The sequence below is a fragment of the Cryptotermes secundus genome, unplaced genomic scaffold (assembly GCF_002891405.2).
Source record: "Cryptotermes secundus unplaced genomic scaffold, Csec_1.0 scaffold286, whole genome shotgun sequence".
NCBI classification, from domain to species: domain Eukaryota; kingdom Metazoa; phylum Arthropoda; class Insecta; order Blattodea; family Kalotermitidae; genus Cryptotermes; species Cryptotermes secundus.
The window spans coordinates 481,718-498,774 of record NW_019736399.1 but is presented as its reverse complement, the minus strand read 5'-3'; the positions used below and the strand labels follow the sequence as shown (position 1 = coordinate 498,774).

The 17,057-nt window shown below is 44.5% G+C and overlaps 1 protein-coding gene across 6 annotated transcripts in view; it reads left to right on the top strand.

The window, feature by feature from the left end:
- Positions 1-17,057, top strand: part of LOC111869832 (RNA-binding protein Musashi homolog 2) — a 389,564-nt gene that overhangs the window by 274,954 nt on the left and 97,553 nt on the right. For 4 of the 6 annotated variants that reach the window (XM_023861647.2, XM_023861646.2, XM_023861648.2 and 1 more), the window contains one exon: positions 12,820-12,924. The exons of the other annotated variants lie outside the window; for them this stretch is intronic. The gene's annotated coding sequence lies outside the window, so the exon portion shown is untranslated. The remainder of the gene's footprint in view (positions 1-12,819; positions 12,925-17,057) is intronic. 6 annotated transcript variants of the gene reach the window in all.

The window sequence follows — 17,057 nt, the reverse complement described above, 5'->3', positions numbered from 1 at the left end:
AAGTCTGTCAGCCTTACGCGCCGGCCGCCCTTTACTCCTCAGGAAGATTCCTGGTACTCATTTCTGTTAGAGGCTGAATCGAGCCCAAGCCATAGCGAGGCTGGAAGGATTAGGTCAATTGAAAATATTCACCTCATCGGTACTCGAACCTGCGACCTTCCGGCTTGTAGCATGGTGCCTCAACCAACTACGCTACCACGTGCCCCCGTATCCAGTGGGTACTCGGCGGTTAAGCGGTCAGGGTTTGCAGCTGACCACTTACCTCAAACTAGTGTCCAGGTCAAGAATACGTGGATGTGTACATCAAATCCCCCATGCGTCTTCATGACGTAGTGCTTAACTAGTTTAGCACGAGGAGACCTTACCTGTATGCGGTTCCAAAGGCTTTATTAAATAGACCAAGAAGGAATAAATATCTGGGCTCGGATTCGTGAAGGTACTTACACGTTTCAAGCAAGATACTCGGCAGTCTAATTTCATGGGCATGTTAAAAAGTTGGCTGGCTAAAAATTAACGCTGAAACCCTCGACACTTGTAGTGGTACACAGTGTCACTGGAGGACGGACGGACCGACGAACCGGTGTGGGTGGGCATTTGCGTGGGGCAGAATCTCTTGCTGCTTCTGTATCGATCGGGGACAGAAGTCGTGCGCAGGAGCTCCTCAGGATGCTGACGGCCCTTCGATTGCCCCCCGCCCCCAGCAAGCGCAACCGATTCTTCAGTGTAACATTAATCACTGTCAGTCTTGTCATCCTCACTAATGGCGAGGCATACTTACAGGTGACTCCTCTAGTTCTAGAATGTATGGTCTTTAAAACCTNGGGGGGGGGGGGCGAACGTAGAATTCAATTTTAAGATGGATTTTCTTTTGAGAAATCTCAGAGTCTATATAACTCGGTAAGATAGATTGCAGACTCTGCCGAAAAATTATGATTGGCGTTAGTAGATATTTCTGTCTGCTGAGAAAACTTGTATTGTAATCCACCTTGTTCAGCCCACGGCTGCTTGCCCTCGCATGACACATAGACTTGTTCCAACAGACGTAGGTGGCGGAGTGTCTTATAAGGTAACGTTCGTGGACGTTGATATTGGGTCACTAAACGTTACGCCTTCTCTCGACAGGTTTCTGGACTTGGAGTCAGAAGCAATGGGCTTAATTCGACCAGTAATGGAGACCGCTGGCCCTCCTTATTATCATCGTTTGGAACTGCAGAAATGCCCGTTAAAGGAAATGTCTTGTGTTGGAGTTTAGATTCCATGAAGATTAGCATCTTCTGAGATGTGACGCCGTGTAGTCCGTGCTTTACGAGGAAAGATATGATTATCGCATCTTTATATTCCTCCTCAGGGTAACTTCTAAAGCGGGACAGTGCCATAGCTCAAGCGGTTTGTCGCTGGCTTCCCAACGCGGCTGCCCGGGTTCGAGCCCGGGTCAGGTCATGTGGGATTTGTGGTGGACAAAGTGGCACTGGGGCAGGATTTCTCCGAGTACTTCGGTTTCCCCTACCATTCTTCATTCCACCAATTGCTCCACACCCACGCTCACCTATCATCTGGGGCTGGTACAATAGACCAGTAGTGGCCGCAGCACCAGATGGATTCACTCTCACCCAATTAGAAAATAAAAAAATTAAAGCGAAGAGTAAGGTAAAGTTGTTCCTGTGCTTAACTAATTAAGCACTAGGCCATGAAGGCGTATGGGTAAGTGGATGTAGAGACCCATATTTTCTTGACATCATCACTACTTTGAGGTGAGTGGTTAGCTTCACGCCCCGCCCGCATTACCCACAAGGAAAGAGCCTCTGACACCCATTGGATAGAAGGTTGGGTGGACCTCAAAGCCGGTCTGGCCGACACGGAGAAGTGAAAATTGTTGACCACACCGGGACTCGAACTCCGACCCCTTGGTCGTTAGCCCGTAGCCAGTCACTATGCCGACTACACTATCCCGGCTCCTATTATCTTCTGAAGTGTAATGCCGTGTATTCGCGGTAAACGTTCCTCGACGTTTCGGAGGAACGTATTGCCTCCATGATCAGCCAAGCTAGAAGCAAACAGAGGCGGTTCCTTGTGTGGTTTATTCTAGTTTTGAAGATGGAAGCAGTACGTTCCTACACGGCATTACAGCCCAGGAAATCGTACTATATATATAGTTATTGCTTTTCAACTTCACAAACATTTGACGCACAATCTTGGTGTGAACGTCATGCCGCTACAGGCCCCCCACACATCCGTAGTTCATCGTGGTCTTGACCAGTGGTTCACTGTTGTCTCCAGACGCCTCCTTATTATCGTTTAAATTTGTCATGCTCCATCCTTTCCCAAGAAACTTTTCTGGTGGCCGGTTGTTTCAAGAGTTCTGTACGATACTATTTACTCGGGGTGGGGGGCACGTGGTAGCATAGTTTAGCTGTAAGACTGTAAACTGCCACAACCCAGAAGAGCAGAATTTAAATCGTAATCGTTGCCACGGTCTCACCGTAGCCGAGCGGTCTGAGGCATGCAGTTTCTTAGCTCTCTCGGAAGCTTGGTTCGTGAGTTCGAAACCCACTCAGAGCATGGATGTTTGGTGTGTGTGTGAGTTTCTCTGTGTTTGTGTTATCCTGCGTTTAGGTAGAGGCCTTGCGACTAGCTGATCACCCGTCCAGGGAGTCCTTCCGTCTGTAAAATGATAATGAAACTGATACAGCAACACTATACTCCGAAGTGGGAGCAAGAGGAGAGAAAGAAGTCGGTTCCAGGACCTGGACCGTAATGTGAAGAAGAGGTTACAGTAGATTTAGGCTGTTTTTGCACCATCATTCTTAGCGAATTGTTAATTAACATGGAACTGTTTCCACATAGCCACACGGCTGATCAGTGGATCGCTAAGACACGCCACAGGCACTTGTGGAAGAAGAGCCTAATTGGTTTAAGAGAAACATCGATACCGGTTGCCCATTACGCAAGCTGTCGGGGTTGAAGTGGCTTTAAGTAAATGAAAACTGTTTGTTTTATATAGCTGTTGACCTATTTTTATCGCAGACTTTGACGTCAGCAAAGAAAAGATGAAATAATGAATGGTTTACGTATCTCAACGAAAGAAAACCCGTATCAGAATACATCCAAAAATTGTCATAAACAAGTTGGAATTACGAATACATACTCAGGGGTTGGAGTTCGAGTCCCGGCAGGATCAAGAATTTTCTCTTCTCCATGTCTTCCGGACCGGCTCTGGGCCCCACCCAGTCTCCTATCCCATGGGTACCGGGGGATCTTTCCCCGGGGGTAAAGAAGCCGGGGCGTGAAGATGACCACTCACCTCCAACTAGTGCCTAGGTGAAGAAAATGTGGATCTATATATCCACTCCTCCATCCGCCTTCATGGCGTAGTGCTTAATTAGTTAAGCGCGGGGACAACTTTACCTCTCAAGTATTGAAACTTCAGTACAGACCAGTGCAGAACAAGAGCGAAAGGAGATGAAATGGTGCAGCCTGTCCTGGCTGAGGTTCATCCTTATATGTCCTCACCCACTCGCCCAAATGCTGGGATACCGTGACTGTTTCCTTCTAAGGGTTTTCCCAGTTAAATCAGCTATCCTACCATTCGACGCTATATATTTTTTTCCCTTGGCACTGCAGCCCCAGTGGGCCTAGGCCTACTTCCATGAACTTCTCCGCTCACTTCGGTTTTTCTAGATCTTACACATTCGGTATGACTCCTTGGGCGGGTGATCAGCTCGTAGCAAGGCCTCTACCTGTACACAAACACAGAAAAACGCATACACACAAACTAAACATCCATGCCCTGAGTGGGATTCGAACCCACGATCCCGGTTTCCAAGCGAGCGAAGACAGTACATGCCTTAGACCGCTCGGCTACTGTGACCGGCTTCGACGCTATATAGTCTACTTAAAGTAAGCGTCATGATGTCCCCCCCCCCCCCCCCCACATACACACACACCGTTCAGAATTGGTGACTCGAATTCCGAGATGTTGGTACTCATTCTTGTTTGTGTCTATATGGATTTTAAGCCCAGTCAGTATTTCTTTTTTCAGTCCGAACAAAATTCGGCATAGAAAATTTATTTCTCACCAAGTAAAAGGAAAAATAGTTAATCCTTGTATTTAATTAATTAAGCACTACCCCTTGAAGATGTGGGGGAGTGGAGGTATAATTTTACAGTTTTTAATCTTGGCAGTAGATGGAGGCGAGTGGTCAGCTTCACGCTCCTGCGGCTTTACCCGTGGGAAACAGCCCCTAGTACCCATTTTGCTATATTATATATCGTTTATGAGACCGTGGTCTATGGTCTTATTGTTGTCGCCGGCCCCAGGAACAGTGACGGACATGAGGCTCGGTGGCCGCCAGAACCGGTCTGGACCTTGTGGAGGAGAAACCTATCTTTCGCACGTGACGTGAATCGAACCCCGACTCTCTAACAGGCTGTGGAAGTCCGTAGAGTTGTGAGGCATCGAGGCTCCCACATATTCTAGACAGTCGGCTCATAGATGGCGGTGAGGTTGTCGGCCTTGCGTGCCGGCCGCCCTTTACACCCAGGAAGATTCCTGGTACTCATTTCTGTTAGAGATGGAGTCGACCCTAAGGCCATAGTGCGGCTGGAAGGATTAGGTCAATTGAGAAACCCAGTGACCTCATCGGGATTCGAACCCGTGACCTTCGGGCTTGCAGGTACAATTGTTCATGTTCAGACTGTAAAGGAGACATTCACGTGGGGATTGTGGAAGATTTGAGGGTCATTTTCTTGAAGCCCAGAGACTCGGAGACGCAAACGAAGTCTATTTTTAAATTCTGAACCGGAAACAGCATGGAGAGTGCAGTTGTTTACAGATATTTTAACCGTGAATTCTAAACTAAGATCAGGGTTGCTCAGTCAAGATGCAGTTTAAATTCGCAGAAGTTGTAAACAGGAATTGGAAATTGTACTCCATTCGTTAGAGCACAGATAGAAATAATTTATAATAATATATATAATTTATAATTTCGTTCTTCTGTGTTTTGCAAACTTCACTGGCCTCATTGTTTTCCAATGCAAAATATTCCAGCCTTAAAATTACAACTTATTTCTTCATTAAACGACGTAATGTTTTGAATCATTAATATTGAAATATATTAACTTTTTAACTTATACCCGTATTTGTTTCATACAGTGCTTTTTTTTTTTCAATGGCTCTTCCAGCCCATTCAGGACCCAGGCCCCTTATTCAGTTCAGTAATCATTTTCACAGACGGTAGGACTCCTTGGACGAGTGATCAGCCCGTCGCATGGCCTTTACCTAAAAACAAGGAAACACAAATACAGAATAAACGCATACACACACCAAACACCCATGCCTTGAGTGGCATTCGAACCCACGATCCCAGCGAGCGAAGTCAGTACATACCTTAGACTGCACTGCTACCGTGGCCGGCACACTCCACTGGTTACCGGTTATAAACAAGTATTTTCAAAATTTTATTACTCGGGAATGTTCAGTTCTTTTAAAGGAATTTAGGCTTCACGTGGGGCCTATGTTATGGCTGTTTCATGGTCTCATAAGTGAAAGAACGAGTGTGTGTATGTATGTATGTATGTATGTAAGAGAGGTGGGACATGATAATCCGGCCCTTGCACCGCGACCTTCAGTGATCTGTTGTGCTTCCACTTTTGATTACCCCTTTATTATTCCTATACTTTAAATGAAATGTAGGACAGAAACCACCGCTTCCTCTATTGTTGCGCGATGAATCACTGCTGCAGAGATGTGTTTACCGCACAGTCGCATAGTAACGAGCACAGCGCTTGCACCACATCCTCTGTTGTTGCCTGACATCACAGCGTGCGTGACATGATCCTAGCAACGGCTATTTCTCTACCTCCAGAGTTTTTGCTTTGAACAAATACGCCATAGCTGTGTTCTCTTAACCGCAGTGGTTTCCAGATTACTTTAATCTTAATCTGCATAGAATATGAAGAAAAGAGTTTGATAGGGCTCAACCCACCCAAATTGTAAGAGCGACTTAGAACATGTTTCAACATTTTCAAAGTATAATTATTAATAGACTGTAATGATGTACGTTGAATTTTTGGTGACCTACGCGTTTGTAATTTAATTTGACCTTTAAGGCTGGGGCCACACGAGCGCACAAAATGCGTCCGTTGTAATGAACGTACTTTATGACGGACGTTGCTGAGGACACCACACAGTTGCAGAATGCGGTGCGTAGTTTTTTGTCTGCAATTGAGCTAGAAGAAAGCGTAGCATTTGCCTCTCTTGTTTATTTCTACAACGGGCGCATTTTGTGCGCTCGTGTGGCCCCAGCTTTAAGGCTCTAATTAATTCAGCATCTTTGTTATCGGCCTAATTTTTGGTAGCCCCGGAAAAAGTACGCTCTTGATTGTAATATCCTTGCTCATTTTGAGAAAGTGCGCATAAATTTGCGTGTTCGAGAACAGCTTTGTTAGAAGTGTCTTATTCGGACCGAAATTTCGTCAGAACGAAACCGATCGTTTAGTGCTTCATGCTGAGATGTAAAGAAATTGTGGAGTACCTCATTCCTCAGACGGGCCGCAGTTCCGAAGGCAGAATTACTTCCAAACTTTCCTGTTTGCCGCACCTCAGCTTAGGAAATCTTAATCTCGATCCCCTTATTTGCTTTGCATGTGTATGAACTTTTGTTTTTTCCAAATTTAGTTTTTAGAAGCAACACTTTATAAGTTTTCGTAAGATTTTTTTAATGCTAATGGGATGGGACTAAGTCCCTTGTACTGCGGCCACTTCTAGCCTATTGTACCAGCCCCAGATGATAGGTAAGGGTGACTGTAGAGCAATTGGTGGAATGAAGATTGGCAGGGGAAACCGAAGTACTCGGAGAAAACCTGCCCAAACGCCACTTTGTCCACCACAAATCCCACTTGACCAGACCCGGGATCGAACCCGGGTCGCCGCGGTGGGAAGCCAGCTGCTACCCGCTTGAGCTAGGGCGCGGCCCTTTTTCATAAGAAACATTTGTCTCTCTGCTTAACTAACGAAGTTCTACAGCATGAAGACTTATGTGGAAGTGGATGTATAGGTCAACATATTCTTGACCTCGGCACTAGTTTTAGGTGAGTGGTTAGCCTCACGCCTCGGCAGCTTTACCCTCGGAGAAAGAGGAACCGATACCGATTGGGTAGGAGGTTGAATGGGCGCCAAAACCGGTGTGGAGGACGGGGAAAGGAGGAAAACTTCATAAATTAGTGAATAATATTGTAGCATGTAGCATGCTAAGTAATTACTCGGAAAACAACGCCCCCTGCTAGGCGACGGATTCCTAACGAGCAGCAGTTGAACTACAACAGTGAGGAGCGGTGTTTTCTATGCGGTTCGTGCCGGGGTGTTATAGACAGGTTTAGAGTTTAGTTAGTTGAGTTCAGTCAATCAGAAGTATGGCCGCCAGCCTGAGTGTCAATTGTAAGGCATTCGCCAGCAGGTAAGGATGTAAGTATAGGACATTGTTAGGATCCGTTACCAGGAAACGGGCAATTAAAACAAATTCAGAATTCTTAATATGTGATATGGTGAGAACATGAGTGCATTAATTATAGAGAGTGTTATAATTCCTTATAATTACGATCTGTAAGTGCTCATTAAATCCAATTAGCAATCGAGAACCCCGTTTGTAGTCGCACATACACGTGACAGTATCAAAATTATACAAATGTACTGAATTAAATAAGTGATCTCTTGACATTTTGGGATTTGTGATCAGTTCAGTTTTTCAACGTAACGTTCGCAAAATATCCCCCACTCCCAGCCAAGTATTGGGGGCGCCCCTCACACTTTGCAAACCATTGCCTAAGCCGATGAAAGAATCCGGACATGTGGGTAATTGTTTAGCCTACTGCACGTTTGTTGCGTCACTTCGGACGTCAGAAATTAATTTCTTCTTTGCCGGTCGGCCGATGGTTTTGGTGTCTGGAGCAGTTGTCCTGTATTTTCTATATCTCCAGTTGTGCAGCTCCATGCTATCCTTTCTCCTGATCAATTTCCTACAACTACCCTCCTCCAACCTCGTCTCCCCGTCTTTCTTTCGCTCGAACTTCACAAATTCGTTTAATAAATCCTTTCTCCCACCCAAACCCCGGTAAGAAGCCGTTGCAAGTAGTGAAAACGCTCGCCAGTCTGCGTTGCCGTAGCGACGTTTGGAACAGAAAGTTGGGAAGCGCTGGGTTACTGGAAGCGGCGCGAGAAATCCGGGCGTGAGCATCAGTAGAAGGCGGTTGGTATCGGTTGGGAGTTCACGGTGTAGGTGTGAGTAGCTATGGTACACACAGCTTTTCCTGAATCAAATAAACCGCATGTGCATTGTCATACCCTTACTTACGGAGCTGAGCCCTTCTTGAGGAGAAGCCAAATCTGCAGCTACTCAAGAATTTCCTAGAACTCTGTGGAACCCGAAGATTCATTACCGTGTTCACAAGAGCCCTCAGCTGGTCGCTGTTCTGCACCAGATCAATGCAATTCATACCATCCCATCCTATCTCTCTAAGATCCATTTTAATATAGTCCACCCACGTACGTCTTGGTCTTCCAAGTGGGCTCTTTCCTTCTGGTTTTCCCACCAATATCCTATATGCATTTCTCTTCTCCCCATTCGTGCTACATGCCCTGCTCACCTAATCCTCCTTGACTTGATCATTCTAATTATACTTGGAGAAGAGTACAAGTTATGAAGGTCCTCATTATGCAGTTTTCTCCAACCTCCTGTCACTTCATCTCTCGTCGGTCCAAATATTGTCCCCTGTTCTCAAACACCTTGAGTGTGTGTTCCTCCCTTAATGTCAGAGACCAAGGGCCGCTCCATAGCTCAAGCGGTTAGTCGCTGGCCTGCCACTGCGGCATCCCGGGTTCGATCCCGGGTCTGGTCAAGTGGGATTTGTGGTGGACAAAGTGGCAGGTTTTCTCCGAGTACTTCGGTTTCCCCTGCCAATCTTCAGTCCACCAATTGCTCCACAATCACCTTCACCTACATCTGGGGCTGGTACAATAGGCCAGAAGTGACCGCAGCACAAGGGACTTAGTCCCACCCCACTAGCAATAAAAAAGGTCAGAGGATATTTCTTTAAATTCCGTTATAATATTTATTCGAATCTGTGCCAAGTTTTAGGCTTTCTGGCAAAAGTTTTCAATGCATTTACTTGTCCGATTTTACATGCTTGAAATGTAAAAGAATCAAACAGGGATCACCAAGCCCGTAAAGATGAAATTATTTGTATGATCTGAGATTCTCACAGCGGTAAGTATGAAGAGTCCTCTCTGCTGGGATATAACGGCATGTAATCCGCTCACAGTTAACCGACGTTTAGGAGGATCGTGCCTCCTCTGTCTTCAGTTCAGAAGAATTAAACCAAACAAAAACCAGCTTGGGAAACAAGTATGAAGCATAGTTTCTTGCTTGGTTTATTCTTAGACCTTTAAAATGGACGCGATATGATCCACCGAAACGTTGATTGACTTTCGGTCGGTCTGGTAAATTGCTGCTGGGGCTCGCCAGCACAGTCATTCTTGGTTCCGAGTCTTGCGGGACTCGTGATCATATTTTGCTGTATCACGACTCTGGGAGTCTTGCAACTACTCGGCTGAATTCAACGGACTTCACGGCGGTATATCCCAGAAGATAGAACTCTTCACAAATATATTTGATATGGCAGGCTACATGGCCCATGCATCTTTCGTCGTTATAATTGGAGCCATGGCGGGAGCAGAGATCCCCATAAATTCTGTTTACGATGGGAAATGGCCAGGTGCATGATTGACTTGGAGCCTTTGTCCAGGTCTGTGCTAGAAATACTCCGTAATTGCCGCAGGTAGAGAGCACGGGGCAACCAGTGTGTGGCAGTTGGTCGAGCGACCGGCAGCTGTTAGCACGGCGACCGACGCGCGCGTGGGTTTGGTAGGTCTGCCAACCCGTCGTGTCACGGCCATTCCGCTCCGGCACTGCGGGACATGAGGTGTGTGAGCAAAGCACACGGGCCGTGATACGCGTATGTCGTTACTTTCCCTTCTTTCGCCTCTCTTTTCGTCTGTCAGAAGGAAAGAAATCACTAGGAAAACCTAGACATAAAGTAAGTAAAAAGTAATGGTATCCCTGTAACCGGCTGTGGAGGTCCATAGGGTTGTGAGATGTTGAGGCTCCAACATTTTCTAGACAATCGGCTCACAGATGGGAGTAAGGTTGTCAGCCTTACTACGCGCCGTTCGCCCTTTACCCCCAGAAAGATTCCTGGTACTTATTTCTGTTAGAGGCTGAGTCGACCCCAGGGCTGTAGTGCCGCTGGAAGGATTAGGTAAATAAAAAAAAATCCACCTCATCAGGATTCAATCCCGCGACCTTCTGGCCTATAGCATAGTGCCTCAATCAACTACGGTACCGCGTGCCCACAGACCTAGACATAGGTGGATAATATTATAGTGGTTCTTAGATAGGATTAAGTGTGTGGATTGGATTGATTTGGCTCGGGATAGGGACCGATGGAGGGTTCTTGTGAACACGGTAATGAACCTTCGGATTTTATAAAATGTTTGGAAATTCTTGTGCAGCTGAGCGATTCGTGACTTTTCAAGAGGGGCACATCTGCATGGAGTTAATTCTTTTTGTCCGTTCTTCCTGTGTCCAGTTTCTTTCATTGCATTCCTTTCTGTTTTCCTTATATCCGTTCTTCCTCTGCTCGCTGTAGCCTCTTTCTTTCGCCCTTTTGTTCAGTTGTCTTTTTCTCTTCCTTCTTTCCAGCAGTAATGAAAGTAGGATACTTGGAAAAGCAACACGACAGATTATCTTGCTTACTTCCTCTGCTTTTCATTCTTATTTCTTTTGTCTCATTTTTATTCTTTACCTCATTATACAGTCTTCATGTTTTTATCTTTGCCTCTTTATGCAGTCCTTATCGTCCCACATCCATTTTCTATCTTTTTTCCTTCGTTTCTTTCGTCCTTCCATCCTCTCATTGCTGTTCGTTTATGCTCGTTCATTTTTCGTTTTCCCTCCCTCCATCCAGTAGCAGAGAAGGCAAGAAGGCTTGCTGCATATCAACAGCTAGAAATGCATTTCTGCTGTGTCTGGGAACCGGGAAAGCTTAAGCGATATAGCATCTAGGCTACGTACTGTACAACCGAGAAATCGGGGGTCGATTCCGAGTAGAGGCAAGAGATTTGTCTCCTCTCCACAGAGTCCGGACCGTCTTCTCGGCCCACCCAACCTCCTGTCCTCTTCCCTTGGGAGCAAAGGATCCGAGTCATGAATCTCACCTCCATCTGGTGCGGAGGTTAGGAATCCTATAAGCCCCACGTCACCCCCCTAATACGTCTTCATGGTGTAGTGTTTAGTTAAGCACAAGGACAACTTTATCTTTTATTTTATACTGTGTTTTACGCATTCCCGTGCTACTTGCGCAACTTGAATTGAGCGGCTGCTTGGACATGAACTGTGTACGCCGGTGCAGGTTCCTATCTGACGTTCTGGAGTTACTAGGTTCGAATCTGGGCTCGGAACATTTTCTTGTCTTTTACGGTTCTCCCTGCTACTTCAAGTGAATGTCGACACAATACGTATAATTTTATTTATTTATGGTTTATTTAAAGACGCCGTCAATACTGCGAACCCTCGTTATAACGGACCCCCCGACAACCCAGATTGCGGATATAATGGACAGTGCAGTTGTGAAGTTTAGACAAGTTAAGGCACTAGTTAGAAAACGATTTAAAATAAAGAGGAACCTAAATATAACAACCTTTTAAGTAACCGCATTGTGTGTTTCTGTGTTTATTGCGTGAATTGACTGTGCACCCTATGGTGTACTTCCATGAATACGCCTGTACTCGGTTAGAGCCGACATCGTTGATAACGGACCGCAATCCCCCCCTACAAGGCTCGTCACGGTAGCCGTGCGGTCTAAGGCATGTACTGTCTTCGCTCGCTCGGGAGCCGGTATCGTGAGTTCGAATCCCACATAAGGCATGGATGTTTGTATGTGTATGCGTTTATTCTGTGTTTGTGTTGTCTTTTGTTTAGGTAGAGGCCTTGCGACTGGCTGATCACTCGTCCAAGAAGTCCTACCGTCTGTACAATGATAATGAAACTGAAAATCAGAGGCCAGGGCCCAAAGGGGCCGTAGATTCAGAAAAAAAAAACGCACCCTATAAGTTGGTTATAACGAGGGTTTACTGTGTTGGCACTTGCTGTTTAATACATAGTTTTACATTTTCGCTTACGGTTCTGTCAAGAAGGCCTCAGATTCGACAATTCCTACGATACATTAGTAGGCCTGTCCCAAGAAAAGTTAAATTTATGTGAGGGAGCTTTTAGGAAAGCAGAGTTTTGTCTTCCGCTTTCTTTAGGCTGACTTCTTTCATGGCTTACTCATCAACCCTGAGAATGGTGATATGTTCCTCCGAAATGTCGATGAACTTCCATCATTAGCAGATAATGACACAGGCAATGTGGAACTTCACCAGAAAATGTTCAGTGCATATCCCGAATAGCAAGCAGTAACATGCGGGCGGCGAGACATGACCTTCACCCGCCCCCTTGTACGATCACTTCGTGCTTAACAGCTGACGCGCTTGTGTATTTTGGTTCGTTCTCGTAATCCGCGTCAGTAAATTTATAGTGGCTGTAACCGTTACGAGTAATCTATAATGACTTCGCCAAAAATAGTCCATGTTCCATCAACTTAAAAATGTGTAATGAGTAGTTTGTTGAGGAGTGATGTGGGGCAGGGCTGTCCCAGCGCACAGCGGAACTGAAACACACGCAAATGAGCCGACTCTTCCCACTGTCAGTATGTTCTCAATTGTAGGTGGATGCGAGACCTTGTGAAAATAGAGGGACGAGGTCACTAGGCAGAGCTTGTGTCATTTAAACACCGGAAGTACGGGAACTACTGAAGAATATAACGGAGTTGGTAAGAACCTCAGCATTTCGTTTATTATTGGATGTTAGAAAACGTAGAGAAAGCATGAGAAGGGGTTCATTTTGTTATAGCTTTCCAGAAGGTGGTAGTGTTCTTTTGTCTCTCCACTGTCCAAGTGATCTTTCCGTCTCCATAGCCCTGTAAATTCCAGCTGTAATACCGGTAATGCCCACTCAAAGAACTGAAAAACTCAATAATAATGTATATAAAACTCCCTAAGAAAGTTGAGTTGCAGAGAAAATATCCTACCAAATATTTCTTCACTATGTAGTTCAGATAAAATTCCAACAGATGTCGCATGCTGTTAGATGTAGTAGTTTCTGTGTAAGTCGATATTTTCTGTACTAGGCACTTGTAGGGGTTAACTGATGTTTTAGATATTGTCCATCGCCTCTTTTGTGTTTTAACCCGCAACGTTTCGGAAACTGGTTCCATTTCCTTCAATAGGTTGTAGGATACATTAGGAGATTTCACTGAATTGGACCCATAAAAAAGCGAAATATAGATTCTGCATGTGGGATTTGATGTTCTTATGACGGGGAATGTGAAGATTGCGATCTTCTGCCCTGAAGATGGAATCTGCAAGTGCATCTGGATTGTTGGTACTTATCTACCAAACTACATCGCGTCATATCTCAGAAGACATTTACCTTATATTGCGCAGGCCACCATGTTGTTTCGCACCATACAAAATAATTACGTTAGTAAAATTTCATATTTTTGGAAGTCTGTTTCATACAAAATTTCAGCACCCCGAATAAAATGTTTCCAACCCACGGATTAATACTGCCGCCATACCGATATGTTTAATCTAGAAAATTAAAACTTAACAGAGGTGGATGTACCATGGGGATATGATTTTTGTGCCGAAAATTAAGAAACTTCCTGCCTTGTATGGAGCTAGCGAAGTTACTACGTTCTCAGGACACACCACTTGAGCCTGTCCTGAGTCCTGTGTGTACATCCTCACATTTTGATTCCTCAAGATCCGTGTCACCTTTATTCTCCCTTCTTCACAAAGTTATCCTTAGTAGCCATTGTTTTCCACTAAAATGTAATATGCATTTCTCATCTCTCCCATGCGTGCTACGTGCCCTGCATGCATTGATAAGTTATTTTGAATAGTCTTAATGGAACCCAGTGTTTTTTCTTCCTCTCTTCAGACCATGTAATAACCAAAATTATTGAAGTTTATAGATGGATGATAAGACACACCGAACCATCACCAACACCATGTGCCCTGTTATATCTTCATCTCGGTTGATGAAGCACAAGAGATGGGACGCAGTGTGGAATATCTTTAGATGAATGACTCAGTGCTCCATTGTCACTGTCGTTGCGTCGTAATTGGAAAGTTTCTAGATTATATTTGTAGCATACGATTGGAACCAAAATCGCCATCCTCGGAGATCTCGGAGAGCAGTAGTTCACTGCTGGCTTTCCAGCCAGTGTAGTAATGCCTGGCTTCGATCCCCGATTTGACTCATGGCCATGTTTTAATTATATATTATTGGCCTTTACAGGTTAGGACGTGAGGCCTTTGAACAAGAAGAAAGAATGTCTGTAAAAGTGATCGTTACTTCGACCGCACCGTAAAATATGGCCGAATACCATCATCACTGTGCTGAAACACATTATCACTACATTGCGAAACAGAACTACCACTACGCTGTGAAACAATCATCATTACACTGCGAAACAGAACTACCACTACCCTGTGAAACAGTCATCACTACACTACGAAACACAACAATCACTACACTATTAATCAGAGACATCACTGTAGTACGAAACGCAATCATCACTACACTACGAAACACAACAATCACTACACTATTAATGAGAAACATCACTGCAGTACGAAACACAGTCATCACTACACTACGAAACGCAACAATCACTACACTATTAATCAGAAACATCACTGCAGTACGAAACACAGTCATCAATACACTATGAAATAGTCATCCACTCAACTTCTCGGAGATATCGTTGAACACACGACTTTTCCTCCGTAAGGTTGTCAACTACGCTGTGAAACAATCATCACTACACTACGAAACAGAACTACCACTACGCTGTGAAACAATCATCACTACACTACGTAACAGAACTACCACTACGCTGTGAAACAATCATCATTACACTGCGAAACAGAACTACCACTGCGCTGTGAAACAGTCATCACTACACTACGAAACAGAACTACCACTACGCTGTGAAACAGTCATCACTACACTACGAAACACAACAATCACTACACTATTAATCAGAAACATCACTGTAGTACGAAACGCAATCATCACTACACTACGAAACACAACAATCACTACACTATTAATCAGAAACATCACTGTAGTACGAAACGCAATCATCACTACACTACGAAACACAACAATCACTACACTATTAATGAGAAACATCACTGCAGTACGAAACACAGTCATCACTACACTACGAAACGCAACAATCACTACACTATTAATCAGAAACATCACTGCAGTACGAAACACAGTCATCACTACACTACGAAACGCAACAATCACTACACTATTAATCAGAAACATCACTGCAGTACGAAACACAGTCATCACTACACTACGAAACGCAACAATCACTACACTATTAATCAGAAACATCACTGCAGTACGAAACACAGTCATCACTACACTACGAAACGCAACAATCACTACACTATTAATCAGAAACATCACTGCAGTACGAAACACAGTCATCACTACACTACGAAACGCAACAATCACTACACTATTAATCAGAAACATCACTGCAGTACGAAACACAGTCATCACTACACTACGAAACGCAACAATCACTACACTATTAATCAGAAACATCACTGCAGTACGAAACACAGTCATCACTACACTACGAAACGCAACAATCACTACACTATTAATCAGAAACATCACTGCAGTACGAAACACAGTCATCACTACACTACGAAACGCAACAATCACTACACTATTAATCAGAAACATCACTGCAGTACGAAACACAGTCATCAATACACTATGAAACAGTCATCCACTCAACTTCTCGGAGATATCGTTGAACACACTACTTTTCCTCCGTAAGGTTGTAAACTTACGGATATTTTCTACTGAGTTGACTCCGTAATGTAGATGACCGGCATTGCTGAAGTCAGCTGTATAAATGGCGCCGTGTGAAGAAGCGGCAAAGCAGAGTTACTGCCTACTTCCATGATAGGAGGGCGGATGAGTGTTCGGAAACAGTTAACGAAATTTCTCCAATATCCTAGTGTATTATGGCGCTTAAGTTGGACTTATCCATTGTATCATTAGAATGTAAAATTAAAAAAGAAAATATATATATACGGTTATTGACTGGTTCTATCTCCGCCTTCGCTTAATACAAAAATAGAAATGCCACGCCTTTTAGATGCGGTGCATAAAGTTAATCCTCATCAGTAGGCCGTGAAGATTAGTTTAACAGAGTAGGCTTTCCTCCTTTGTGTGTTACCTGAGAACGGCCATCGAGCCCGTTTCCTTGAAATTAATTTCCTTCATTAGCGTGCCTGCCGACAGCTAACGCCTGAAACAGACGGAGAAAGTGTCTTTCAGTGAGAGCGTTTTTGCTAAGAGACATCCAGATGCCCCTTACATCGACGGAATACTTTGCTAAGTCTTAATGCATTCCCTTCACTAATTTTCCTTCTGCGCACACAAACATAAGCAGTGTTTATAATGTAAGGTTAATTAAGAATGACGCCGTGTAGTCCAGTGTAAGTTCACTGGCGTTGGTACGTTCCTCCGAAACGTTGGTGAACTTTACCGGACTGCACGGCGTCATATCCCGGAAGTTAGCAGCCTCCATAGTCACCGCTGTAAGAACCTCAAACCCAGCGAAAGACGTTTTGTTTTGTCCTCAGTGGCAATAATAAGAAAGCGTGGAGATGCGTTCTCGAATGAAGTGTTCTAAAATTGTCATTAGAACGTCGAGTGTCGAATTGTAAAGATATGTATTATTATTATTATTATTATTATTATTATTATTATTAGAGTCAGTATAGTTCAGTCGATACAAAGACGGGCCGCAAGCTGGACGGCCCGAGTTAGATTCCCGGCAACGCAACGTTTTTCTCT